Source organism: Schistocerca cancellata, chromosome 2 (genome assembly GCF_023864275.1).
Source record: "Schistocerca cancellata isolate TAMUIC-IGC-003103 chromosome 2, iqSchCanc2.1, whole genome shotgun sequence".
Taxonomy (NCBI): domain Eukaryota; kingdom Metazoa; phylum Arthropoda; class Insecta; order Orthoptera; family Acrididae; genus Schistocerca; species Schistocerca cancellata.
The window spans coordinates 78,936,190-78,950,414 of record NC_064627.1 but is presented as its reverse complement, the minus strand read 5'-3'; the positions used below and the strand labels follow the sequence as shown (position 1 = coordinate 78,950,414).

Genomic DNA, 14,225 nt, shown 5'->3' with positions numbered 1-14,225 from the left:
TATGATGGACCAGCTGAACCCAAGTTAATCTTTAAAATAATATTTTCATGCATGGTGGGTGAAAGAGACGTGTCCTGTTGAAGTTTGTGAACAGTGGTTAACAAGATGCAATGAGCCATAGCATTTGATATAACAAAAACCGCATGGTATCAACAAAGTTATTGATTATTTTAAAAAAATTATGTTGATAGCAAACCAAGAAAAAAATGAATATTCGTTAGTATTAAGTTATCCTTCTATTCCTCTGCAGGATGGCCGTATGACGTGACAAGACTGTAGCGAACAACTTAAATATATACATATGCTTTTGTTAAGTGATTTTTATATTCACATTGTAGCCTGAATATGTGTTTTTCACCTTTAAATATGAAACAATTTAACTAACTTAAATGCCGGCCTGAGTGGCCGAGCGGTTAAAGGCGCTACAGTCTGGAACTGCACGACCGCTACGGTCGCAGGTTCGAATCCTGCCTCGGGCATGGATGTGTGTGATGTCCTTAGGTTAGTTAGGTTTAAGTAGTTCTAAGTTCTAGGGGACTTATGACCACAGCAGTTGAGTCCCATAGTGCTCAGAGCCATTTGAACAAACTAACATAACAAAATTTCTGACCACAGACCGTGTAAAATTACTTGACAATTTACATTGTCACTTGCCGCTAGGGTGTTACCACTTCGGACGCCGGCTACTGCCCGGTTATCGGTGACACATGGACAAGGTAAGTCATTTCACAAATGCTAGTAATGTGCTACGCGGAGCAGTGTTGGAAGCGGTCTCCGCGAGGTATGTCGGAAATGCGAGATTTTTCTGTTCGACAGCTGATTTCAAATGACCAATGACCGCTCTGCGGCAACAGAAGCGTTTTGTATCCCTGAATTTAAACTCATGTCCTAAGCTAACCACTGCTTAGTGGTGTGTTACATATCCGAGAAAGTGGTGTTCAACAGTCTCGAGTAGAACTGATATCACGATCACTTTGTTCACGACTATTAAAGCTAAACTCTACGAGCAAACTCAAGACAGAAAAAGTTCAGTTTCAGTGCTAAAAGCAAACTGTGGTTTCTCGCTGCCATTGTTTACCTAAAACTGTCCCCCCACTGGCTACACAGGCTACTGCGCTACCAACCGATGAGTAGTCCTCCTCGTTGGCTCTTAGTTACAGAGTGTACAGGACACAGCCAAATGCCGGACGAAAAACCAGTAATAAGTGGAAAAATAAGAGCACATAAAAAAATTCACAACAATGATGAAAATGACGTGGCAAAGAATTAGAAAAGAATTACATTTAAACAAATTAAATGAACAAAAATGATAATCAGACTCGTCTGCTTCGGTTTAGAAGTAAAATATTATAACACCTATTGATGAGATTCGAACCTACGACCTACAACATGGCAGGTCAATACGCTAACCGTAGCGCTGATAGAATTTGTTATATTTCCACTTTTATGATGCAGTCGCAGTGACGAACTGCAGCCTTCAAAAACTCGGATCCACGCAATGTCGGTCGAAGCTTACCTAATTTAAGCCTATGTCTGTGATTATAACCGCCTATGTGACACTAGGTCGAGTAATGGCTGTTGGACGTCATGTGATTTGTTTCGGATACAGCCGACCAGCCGCTAACGTACCGACTCTTGCAGCCGTCTAGAAGTGTACTCTGACAGTAAAATGCAGTCCTTCCTGTGCGTATGTATGTGTATATGTATGTCTGTATGGGCGCAAGCGGCCGTCGCACACACGTGCGAAACCAGTCGTCTTTATTGTAATTCCTCTATAGGCCTCTGTTGATATATGCAGCTCCGGTTTGGGGTTATGTGTATCGAATGCACATACGTCTTCTGCAGGTCATACAGAACAAGGTTTTACGAACCGTAAACAATGCACGACACACACGCACTGTGGTTATGTAGTTATCGAGACCATCATGTAGCTACTCAAGAACTTCGCCACATTACCGTCTTTCATTTCCAAATCGTGCGCACTATGGGACTCACCATCTGAGGTCATCAGTCCCCTAGACTTACAACTACTTAGCCCTAACTAACTATCGGACATCACACACATCCATGCCCGAGGCAGGACTCAAACCTGCGGCCGTTGCAGCAGCGTGGTTCCGGACTGAAGCGCCCAGAACCACTCGGCCACTACGGTCGGCTTTGATTCTACATTACAACAATATGTGGTAGAAACACCAACCAAAAAATAAATTGAATACAGGAAAACTGCCGGCTGGTGTGACCGAGCGGTTCTAGGCGCTTCAGTGTGGAACCGCGTGACCGCTACAGTCGCAGGTTCGAATCCTGCCTCGGGCATGGATGTGTGTGATGTCCTTAGGTTAGTTAGGTTTAGGTAGTTCTACGTTCTAGGGGACTGATGACCTCAGATGTTCAGTCCCATAGTGCTCAGAACCATTTAAACCATTTTGAACAGGGAGACTGCTATATTGGCGAGCCCCTGCATTTCATCAGATCTGAGTGGCACTACCATCTGGGCTCATAAAGCTTACCACTCGGCTTTAACAGGGAAACTGAACACATACACGGTCGAGTCACGTTACTGTGACCGCCTCCTATGTTCGACGTCAACGTACAGTAACCACTCACAGACATAGCAGGTGGCAGCACCAGCATTGGAGGGTATACGAAGTGTGCTGGGGATGCGCGAAAACAGTGCAGTCGTTGTCGTAATGTGCAAACGTAGCTATTGATTCGGTCTTCAAAAGGTCGTGATTATAGGCTTTTGGGCCAACGGCGGAAGCATTTCCGAAAGAGCTAAGTTTGTAAACTGTTCACGCGCCGGAGTGGTTAAGGTATACATTGCCCTTCAAAACTGGTGGCGAGGCAACTACGGTGCTCCACGGCCCGTAGATGACAGGGGTGAACGACGGCAGAGAATAGACGTGCAACTGTCGAGCAACTGACCGCCCAGATGTTATGTACATAGTTCCGTGTAGTCAGCACATACACAACTTTCCCACTAGAGCTCGCCCCGCTGAGCACAACAGCGCAGGCGCAGCGCTCGTCCGTCTCCGCACTACGAGATAGCGCTGCCTTAGAGACGGGCCAAAAATCTGCTTCCGCCGATCCGCGTATTAATATGTAACGCAGCCAATGAGATTTCTGCTAATGTAGAAACTTTTCTCCTAACGGATCACACTGGAGCAGTGATACCTGAATGCGCGAGGTATTGTAACGAGGGTACAGACGTGCGATTAGTCAGTCTGCATTTGTCTGCACCAGTCTGTACCAGTCTGCATTAGTCTGTACGAGTCTATAGTCAAGTTTCAGTCTGCACCTAAGAAGATTATCATATTCGTGTACATAGCGATGAAGGTAAATGTATAGACACTTTTGTCAAGTATCAGAGATATGTGAGAATAAGATTAATGTACCAAGACCAAAGGAAGTTCAGATTGTCAATTTTAAACAGCATCAAGAATCAAGTTACGTATATCTATGCTTTTTATTCTTTTAATAAATGTGTGTGAAAATTAATCAAGTTCTGTTTAAAGTTGGTCACTGTCAATCTGCTACTCGAAGCGTGTAAGTGGCATTTCTATCGTCTGACCTAACGGCAGAAGATAAACACGCCACGATAAGACGACATATTGCTGACACTCACCTACTTCGTTGGAGCGACAAACCAAATATTCTGATGGTGTGTGTACCGAAGGTCTTACAGTACACACACCACACCAGATGAACAAAAGCGCTACTAATAGCGTCCACTCAATGATCGCTCAGTGAACGGCAGCGCATATGGGTCTCTGCAGCAGCTGCCTGGGTCGTACACCTACGCTGATTGCTGTTCATCGGCTACGATGGTTGGAATTCCCACTCAAATACCGCTACAGGACATCCTCTGCTTGGAGGCAGGTGGTGTTTTCAGATGAATCATGTTTTGTTTGCTATCCTACAGAGGGCTCTTGGCGTTTGTCGAGTGAAACGTCTGAAAGCAGAATACACTGCAACAATCATCTTAAGGAAGGGATCACTACTGACTGGGCAACGTTTCCGTGGAATACGCTGGGCTATCTCATCATGCTGGAGGACACACTGGATCAACACAAATACGCATCTGTGCTTGGGAACCATGTCCACACCTATACGCAGGTTATTTCTCATCGGCTACGATGGCATCTACCAGTGGGACAAGTCTCATACAGCTGACAGTGTACGTGAGCGATCCGAAGACCACAAGGATGAGCTTAGCGCACTGCCCTGGCCATCAAATTCCCCGGAGTCAGATCTAATCGAGGATGTGTGGGATTGTCTCGCTCAGGCTGTTCGCGCAATGAATGCTCAGCCAATAAACCAAGCGCAACTGACCATGGCACTGGGCTGCACATCGCTTTCGCTACGTTCCAGAACCCTACTGACTGTCTTCCAACACATCTCGCAGGGTCCGCCCTGAAAAAGGTAGTTATCCAGCCTCTTGAAAGGTGGCCGCACTAATGTAACTAGACAGTGTACAAAACAACAGTTACAAAACATTCTGCTCTGAGAGGCTGATTTTATGATAAAATTACCCTCTCTGCAGGCGACCTTAACATGTCACAGAATCGGGGACGTTGCAGCTGGTCCAGAGACATCGTCAGCGCTCAGGAACACCGGTTATCTACTCTCTATTACGAACCCTTACATCCAACCGAGATCTGCTACTGATACTACGAATCATACGACAGCGCCTTACCCGCACCAGTTTCGTTCACGCAGCACGTGCTGTAGAGATTTCTCTTCACCTCCCCAAAATACTTACGATATTTTCATGTCTCTACGTCCTGTACAGGACCGTATTAATGAGTGCTGTCACCTAGAGTAATGGAATATTGGGAGACCCACAGGCTGTGAAAGACAACAGAAAATTGATATGTCACAACAGCACATTGTGCGATGGTCAGCATTTATGTATGGCCATGAAACGCCTCTTCTTGTATTTGAAGTACTGCCAAGTGGTGTACAACGGAACCACGCCCACTGTTACTAAAAAATAGTCCACATTTGGGACTTTTACCTGCATGAATAGAATCCACAGTGCATGATGTCACCTCAGTGGCACTCTTGCTCCTTGAATCGCTTGAACGAAGGTGTCGCAGTTGCAGCCCCATAAATAAACCGCTAATTGTGCCCCAGGGGCTCCTAGAAATTTTGGAAATTGGAAATTTGTGGTAAGGACTATGGGACCAAACTGCGTAAGACATCGGTCCCTAGGCTTATACACTACTTAATCTAACTTAAATTAACCTGCGCTAAGGAGAACACGCACACCCATGCCCGAGGAAGGACTCGAACCTCCGTCGGGGGGGAGGCCGCGAACCATGAAAAGGCGCCTTAGACCGGACGGACACCCTGCGCGGCCCAGGGGCTTCTGATCCCGAGGAATGTCGAGCTGCAGTCCTGCAAAGGAGGAAACACTCGTCAGCAGTGAGCACTGATGGAGGCTGTAGACAGAGAGATTGGCAATAGTCGCCAAACGGTACTGACCACTGCTTTAGGATAGTTTTCTTACGACCTCCGGCAACTGCTGCCTCTGAGCAGAAGGAAGCGATTCCTGGAACACATTGATGTTTCACCATGTCGATCTTGGCGTGAATAGAGTGAATCGCAAGGCAGTGGGTAAAAACAAAAGAAAGAGAAGTAGCTACGGAGTCACACTGCTGCGGCACGGTGTCTAGACTGTTGGTGCTGCAGACATTGTGCGCTTTGTTGCGTTCGCCTGGAATGGGGTGGAGTCGTACACTAAAATTTTGCTTCACACGATCGCTTTGATGGCAAAATGAAGATACGTCAGATTGTACTGAAAATGAAAGGTGAAGTTAGTGATAATCACTAAAAGAAAATTGATGTCATAAGGAAACAATTTTAAAATTTAGTAAATTTATCGCTTCATCTGTTATCACTTCTAGAAGAAATGGAGCAAAATTCTTCTCAATAAAGTCTAGAAACGGAAACTCTACTGTTTCTCCCCTCAACGCCTTTCGTTCATATATCAACATTACCTTGTCCTGCCTAATCCAATGAAGCTCATATACATTGGTATCGATGGTGTGTAGCTGTCTGTTCCAGCCAGATGAGTGACATACTCCCGGAAAGCTCTCTGGTTTGCTGTAGCCGAACAGACGATTCGTTATTTATGAACACGGTCTGGCATTGCCCCAATTGCTCGTGAAATGATTTTGGACTTGGTTCTTCTCGGTAATGCAATTGTAGGTTTGTGCTCCATATTAGGCTGCTGCAAACTGTGTGTAACATGGCTATACATGGTGTTGTGACTTGGCAAGACTGCCAAGCCAATGACCGGTAGCCGAAAGGCACGCGTTTAAGCTCACGCAGGCTGGCGTGATGTCTGGAGCATTTAAGGAAGTTAGACTTTAGCAAAAAAGGTCGTAAGCTGTTGGAATACTTAACTTTAATCCATAATTGGTGAACATCGGTCTGACGGTACAGGCATCACAAGATAAATAGCAAATGATAATGGCACCTTGCTAGGTCATAGCAAATGACGTAGCTGAAGGCTATGCTAACTATCGTCTCGGCAAATGAGAGCGTAATTGGTCAGTGAACCATCGCTAGCAAAGTCGGCTGTACAACTGGAGCGAGTGCTAGGACGTCTCTCTAGACCTGCCGTCTGGCGGCGCTCGGTCTGCAATCACTGATAGTGGCGACGTGCGGGTCCGACGTATGCTAGCGGACCGCTGCCGATTTAAAGGCTACCACCTAGCAAGTGTGGTGTCTGGCGGTGATACCACATTCTTCCCCCGCAAATCGGCGTACGGTTGTATTACAAGGCTTCCGCCGCCATGGGGAGGACCCCATGTTGACGTATGCGACGAGGTGGGGAACCGAACAAAAGACGAGGCTGTGCCACCCGCACCCTGCCACGAGGGGAGCTAGGAAACGCCTGAAAACCTAGTCCAGGGTGCACGCCAACATGAGGTGTATGCGCCCGGAGAGGGTCAGGAGTGGCCGAAGGGTCGACCTCCATCGAGTCGGGGCACCCGACGGGCGAAGACGACAGATGGTCCGGAGCGGGCAAGAGTTCCATGGCGGAGGACAACTGGTCACGGGAAGCGATCGGCGGCGCGTGACCCAGGGAGGCGCCCGGCGGTTGCAGCGACGCGTCCACTACGGGCGGCGCCGGCGGGAGAACAGGCGGCGTTGGCGGCGGCGACGCGTCGCCATGGGGCAAAATGGAAGGCAGCGTCGGTAACACCTGGGGCTGAGGCGAGCCAGTAGATGGGTCCCCAGGGCGCTGACCGGACGGCACCGTCGCTGAAAGCAGACGGGGAGCGGCAGAACCCGTGCGACGACAGAGGCGCAGCTGATTGAGATGCCGACGCACCTCACCAGAGGCCCCCAAAACCAGATACATAGCGCGGCCGAGGCAGCGAAGAATGCGCCCTTCGAGCCAACGCCGTGAACCTCGATAGTTGCGGTAGTAGACAAGATCGCCAGGGGCAAAAGCAGGTGTCTGCTGCTGCACAGGAACCTGATGCGGGGAATGTAGCAAAGACATCAAGGTTCAATGAGGGCGACAGTGAAGCAACTCAGCCGGCGAGCAACCATCTCGGGGCTGAGAGCGATACGAGGACAAAAAGAGCAACAACGCGCCCTCCCGCGATGCGAATCTTTCAATTTCAACATCTGTGACTTGAAAGTCCGGACCAAACGTTCAGTGGCACCGTTTGACTGTGGCGAAAACGGCGCGGACGTCAGATGTTGATTACCATTGGCCTTGTAGAATGACTGAAATTCTGCGGACATGAATTGTGGGCCATTGTCGGAAACAATAGTCTGGGGTAGACCTTCAATGCAAAAGATAGCGGATAACGCTTGGATGGTGGCAGATGACGTCGTGGAAGGCATCCGGACAACAAAAGGAAAATTATTGAATGAATCGACCACAACCAACCATCGAGCATTCCAGAATGGACCAGCAAAATCGATGTGTAAGCGTTGCCAAGGGGAAGTGGCTTTTGGCCATGCAAAGAATTTCCGCGGTGGTGCTGATTGTTGTTCGGCACACACCATGCAAGAAGAGCACTTATTCGTAATCGCAGCATCGATTCCGAACGAAGTACAGTGCTGACGAGCAAGTTGTTTCGTTTTCACTACACCCCAATGTCCTTGGTAGAGAAACCGTAAGACAGAGGACTGTAACGAACGTGGACCACAACCCTGGACTGATCAGTATCAGAACGCAACAGCAAAGCACCACGTCGGACAAAAAGTCTCTCCTTGTGAGCAAAAAATCGGCGAACCAACGGATCTCCGATCCGCGACCTTGACAAGGGCCTTTGCCAACACATCGGCGTTACCGTGCTTACCAGTGGACCGATACAAGATATCGTAGCGGTACTGCGAGAGGAAAATAGACCAGCGAATGAATTTCTGCGCTATACGTGGAGATAGAGGCTTGTTCGGATGAAAAAGCGACGTCAAAGGTTTGTGGTCTGTGATGATGGTAAAGTGACGACCATACAAGAAATCATGAAACTTAGTAACACCAAATACGAGAGCCAATGCTTCTTTCTCGATCTGTGAATAATTTTTTGCGCAGACGACAGCAATTTGGACGCAAAGGCAATAGGGCGATCGTGCGAACCATCTTTGTGCGCAAGCACAGCACCGATCCCGAAATCCGATGCATCCACCATCAACAAAAGGGGCTTCTGGGGATCGAAGGGCGTAAGGCAAGTATTGGAAAGCAGCGCCGATATCAACTGGCGATATGCGCGTTCGCATTCCGTCGACCAGACGAACGGCACACCTTTACGGCGTAAGCGATGAAGCGGAGCTGAAATGGAAGAGGCGTGGCGCACATAGCGATGATAATAATTGATTTTTCCCAGCACACTCTGTAGCTGCTTCAAATGCTGCGGCGAAGGGAAGTCTTGTATGGCACGGAGGTGCTCTGGACTGGGATGTATGCCTTGGGCATTGAGTACATGTCAAAGGGATATGGCAAATCACAAGCAAAAAACACACATTTGTCTTCCGCAAGCGAAGACCATTTTGTCGCAAGACCTGAAATAATGTTCTGAGATTGGCTAAATGTTCTTCTTCCGTCTTTCCGGAGATCACAATATCGTCCAGATAGTTTGCTGCAGTAGGGAGCGACGCACAAACAGTTTGTAGATATTGCTGAAACAATGCAGGGGCGGATGCACACCCGAATGGCAGTCGTTTGAATCGGTACAAACCAAGATGCGTGTTAACCACCAAAACGCGCTGGGATTCTTCGTCCACCGGTATTTGCAAGTGCGCATCTGCTACGTCCAACTTCGAAAAATATTTACCCGGGCACAGTTTGGCAAAAAGATCTTCTGGGCGGGGTAAAGGAAAACTTGCAGTCACTAGTTGTGGATTCACTGTTGCCTTGAAGTCCACACAAAGTCTCAATTTTCCGGAAGGTTTTTGCAAAATTACTAAGGGTGAAGCACAGAGAGAAGCCTGCACACGTTCAATTACACCTTGTGATTCCAAATCGTGTAACGTTTTTGCGACCTCATCACGCAATGCGTGGGGAACATTGCGCGCTCTCAAAAATTTCGGTTGCGCGTTGGCATTCAGTTCCAAATGTGCTTCATAGTTCTTAGCACAACCGAGGCCCGGTGCAAAAATGTCTGCAAATTCTTCACATAGACGAGAAACACTGGCTGAAGGCACAGTCTGGTTCACTGATAGGACCTGATTTACTATAGACAAGTTAAACAACTGAAATAAATCGAAACCAAACAAGTTCACTGCAGAAGAAGAACAAAGGACGTAAAAGGACACAAGTTTCGTTTCTCCCTTGTATGTTGCAAGAAGGCTGCACTGTCCTAACACAGAGATCGCTTGTCCGGAATAACTTTGTAACTTAACATTTGCAGCACACAACGAAGGTGTGCCCAGCTGTTTGTACATGTCTCGATTGATCAGTGAAACTGCAGCTCTGGTATCGAGCTGGAACGGTATCACTTTGTCGTTAATGTCCAAGTCGACAAAAAGTTTATTGTCCTGCTGATGACAAGAGCGACTGTCTCGTGCAACGTGAACTGACACAGGTACAGAATCACTTGCGACTTGACGGGATTTCCGGCGATGTCGACGCACACTATTTGTGGGATGAACACAGGCACTGTTAGAGAGAGTAGCACTGGGCGGAGTGGAATGAACTACATGATTTTCCATTGGCGAAGTTTCACGAGCCTGAATATCCTTGGTTCGATTCCGATTCCGGCGCAAAGCAAAGGGCCTGGAATGGTTGTGAGTGTCCAATCGGAGCTTTTTCTGGCAAACACTTTGAACATGTCCTTTTTTATTACAGAAAAAGCAAAGAGCTTGGCGTGACGGGCAATTCTCACGCGAATGTCTAGTAGCACACCGCGGACATGATTTCACTGCATTTTCATGCTGGCGCAGGACACGTGGCTGAGAGCCAGGCGGCTTTGGCACGGCCGGGCGCGAGGACTGTTTACTGTTCCGTGCAGCTCGCCCGGTTAATGTGACACACAGGTGGCGAAGTTTCAAATGATTTCTGAGCAAAGTCAAGTGTGTCCTGCCGATCCAATATGTCCATAACTTGTTGAAGGGAGGGATTGACTAGTTTCAAAATCTGTTCCCATATACGAACATCAGAAACATTCTGTGCAATTGCATCACGTACCATAGTATCTGAATAAGGGAGTCCACATTCACACTCAAAAGCACAATCCCCAGTAAGGAGCATTTAAGGAAGTTAGACTTTAGCAAAAAAGGTCGTAGCTGTTGGAATACTTAATTTTAATCCATAATTGGTGAACATCGGTCTGATGGTACAGGCATCACAAGATAAATAGCAAATGATAATGGCGCCTTGCTAGGTCGTAGCAAATGACGTAGCTGAAGGCTATACTAACTATCGTCTCAGCAAATGAGAGCGTAATTTGTCAGTGAACCATCGCTAGCAAAGTCGGCTGTACAACTGGGGCGAGTGCTAGGACGTCTCTCTAGACCTGCCGTGTGGCGGCGCTCGGTCTGAAATCACTGATAGTTGCGACACGCGGGTCCGACGTATACTAGCGGACCGCGGCCGATTTAAAGGCTACCACCTAGCAAGTGTGGTGTCTGGCGGTGACACCACACATGGCAAAGGTAACCAGCTGCATTCATGTAGGACGAACTTGTTTTTTCAGTGACACAGTTAGACGCAGAAAATTTTTATCTTACTTGACATTTCAATTGAAAAAAAATAAACGGAACTTAGTTCTTTGTGGGCACGTCTGGCCGCGTGTCCAAGTGAACATTTATGTCCATACATTCTGTTGCAGTCTACGTCCATCTGACATATTAAAAACCCATCTCACTCACTAACAAACAGTTCGATTCTTTGATATCATTATTTTATACAAGCTGTGGAAAAGCAAACTGACCTAAATTTGTGGGGCGGAAAAAGAGCATCAGACGAAAGAATTTGAGTGTAGAAACTAGGAGTCGCTTTTGCATAAATTCGACGCTAGATTTATCAATTTAAACTCCGGCTGTGCGACGTCTTCTAGTCTGAAAGTTGTTTGGGCTTGCCAGATGTAAACAAATTGTGCTTAGTCACTCTCGCTATGTGGGGCTGATGTGGACTGCAGAACTCTGGTTTTAAGTTCTCTTTCATCGCATTTCGTAGGTACAGTGATCCGACTGGGTACTGGTGGTTGAGTGGTTTCACATGGAATGATCTAAATGACATGCATGTGGCTTATGGCGCTGCTCGTGGCAATGCAAGAGTGGCTCGTAGGACTTACCAAGAACGTTATGAACATCGTAGCTTTCTCAGGGCAACACTTTTGTGTACGTGCGAGAGAGACAGGATCTTTGTGGGCTAATAAGCATGATACAGACATGAGACGAACTGTTTGTACAAATGGGATTAATGATGATGTATTACATTCATAGAGTAAGATCCAACGACATGTACCTGACTAACAGCTCAGTAACACGGCGTGGACCGACGTCACGTCTGAAATGTCTTTCACGAGACTGATTTACATCCTTTACAGTGACGAGAGGCACAAGCAGTGCGTTCCTGACGACTTCCCTAGGCGTCTTGATTTTGTTGACTGGGTCCTGCAACGAGTAGCATGTCAGCTGCATTTCCCTGAAATAGTGTGGTTTACAGAAGAGGCTTGCTTTACCCGTGAAGACATTTTCAGTTGACACAAGAGTACGTTTGGGTACTACAGAATCCTCATGCAACGTACGTGCAGCTGTCAGATGGATCGAACGCGCTGAACCAACGCGGTGGCCTCCACGTTCGCCAGAGTTGACACGACTGAATTTATTTCTTTAATCGTTAAAGAGAGCGTGCATGCAACACGAGGATGAAGTGGATTTGGCGTCTCGCATTGTAGCAGCCGCAGAATTGGTTGAGACAACTGGTGTCGTTCAGGGAACAGGCCAATCCCTGCATCGCTCGTATGTTCTACGTCTGCATAAAAACAGTGATTAGTGTGAACATTTTCTATAACATACTCATGTTAATTAAGTGGTGGAAAGTCTGTGTACAAGAGCATACTCATTTTTCATTTACTCCGATCTATTTACGACGTGTTGTTACGTGGAAGATGGACATGTGATTGTTTTCATTTCTAAAGAAGTGGTGTATGGTACGTCGGCTAAGTACGCCACACGTCTATGTGGTGCTTTAAGTTTTCCTTGTTCCCATCGTGATCATTAATTAGCCCAAACATTTTACATTTTTCACTTTGAGCAAAGACGTCCATATGTCAGATTTCAATTACTTTCAGGTAGTGCTGAAAATATGCACCTATCAGTCCTAGTTCCCATTCTCATATTCTTTCGTTTGATTCAGCCTTTTCATCCTACAGTTCTGAAAAAATGTTTTCCTTGCCTGCACATCCTGTAATGAAATTTACTTCCTAGACGCTCTCTTCGAATTTCTTTGTTGATTAATGGTTCAAATGGTTCAAATGGCTATGAGCACTATGGGACATAACATCGGAGGTCATCAGTCCCCTAGAACTTAGAAATACTTAAACCTAACTAACCTAAGGACATCACACACAGCCATGCGCGAGGCAGGATTTGAACCTGCGACCGTAGCGGTCGTGCGGTTTCAGACTGAAGCGCCAAGAACCGCTCGGCCACACCGACCGGCTGTTGATTAATGAGAATGGTTATTCTGTATAAGGAGTGATTTTCTGGCAGAGCAAGTTATTAGCAAATCTGGTGTCGAAGTGCCCGTCATTTACAAATCTTCCTTGTTTTATATCTTGCAGCCACGTGCTTACGTAAGTTCGTGGTCTGCAGCAATGATTTACTGCCCTGTTTAATTGCACCGTCGCTCACAATTATCTTGTACATTTCATAACGCCTCGTGAAGTACTATATGTTACATGATTTTTGAGCACTTCTGGGGTAATTATTCGCCCAAGTGTCTGATAGTAACTCATCAAATGCTCAGAGACAATATTTCGTTGTGACAATATTTCGTTGTGTTCAGAAATCTGAGTTTTTGCATTTAACTAAGGTTCAGTGTTGCTTGAGATCATACAAATCGCATAAACGTGCGCCCTACGAGGAATACAGTATAGAGTGAGTAACAAAATTAGCTTTACAGACTCCAGAGACCAGAACAAGAAGGAGAAGTCTAGTAAATATGAGCTTTAAAATGCGTACCTTAAAGGTAAGACTGCACCGAGCAGAAATGCACCGCAGCAGAGGGGGGGGGGGGCGGCACGACGTGACCAAATATTGTTTAGATAAGGACGTATGAGAGACAACGCACTGCGCGGCAGGGGAGATTCGTGGCGCAGCACTGCGAAGAATAATTGACCGACTGACCAAGTATGACGCGCGGTGCGGTGTCATGTAGTTCAGTTGTTGCTAGTGAGGGGTAGCAAGTGCCACGACACTGCATATGATACACCTATTTTGATGTGTGAAACGAAAGTGTGTTTCTAAAAATGGTGTTATACGGAGAAAAGTTAATAGAAAGTATAAGTGGATATCCAGAAATACACTCCTGGAAATTGAAATAAGAACACCGTGAATTCATTGTCCCAGGAAGGGGAAACTTTATTGACACATTCCTGGGGTCCGATACATCACATGATCACACTGACAGAACCACAGACACATAGACACAGGCAACAGAGCATGCACAATGTCGGCACTAGTACAGTGTATATCCACCTTTCGCAGCAATGCAGGCTGCTATTCTCCCATGGAGACGATCGTAGAGATGCTGG

General features: G+C 46.8%; 1 non-coding gene across 1 annotated transcript; it reads left to right on the top strand.

The window, feature by feature from the left end:
* The first annotated feature begins 395 nt into the window (after positions 1 to 395).
* Trnas-gga (transfer RNA serine (anticodon GGA)) lies at positions 396 to 479 on the top strand. The gene is given in 2 exon segments: positions 396 to 435; positions 445 to 479. It is a non-coding gene; the product is annotated as a tRNA-Ser (tRNA).
* The last annotated feature ends 13,746 nt before the right edge of the window (positions 480 to 14,225 follow it).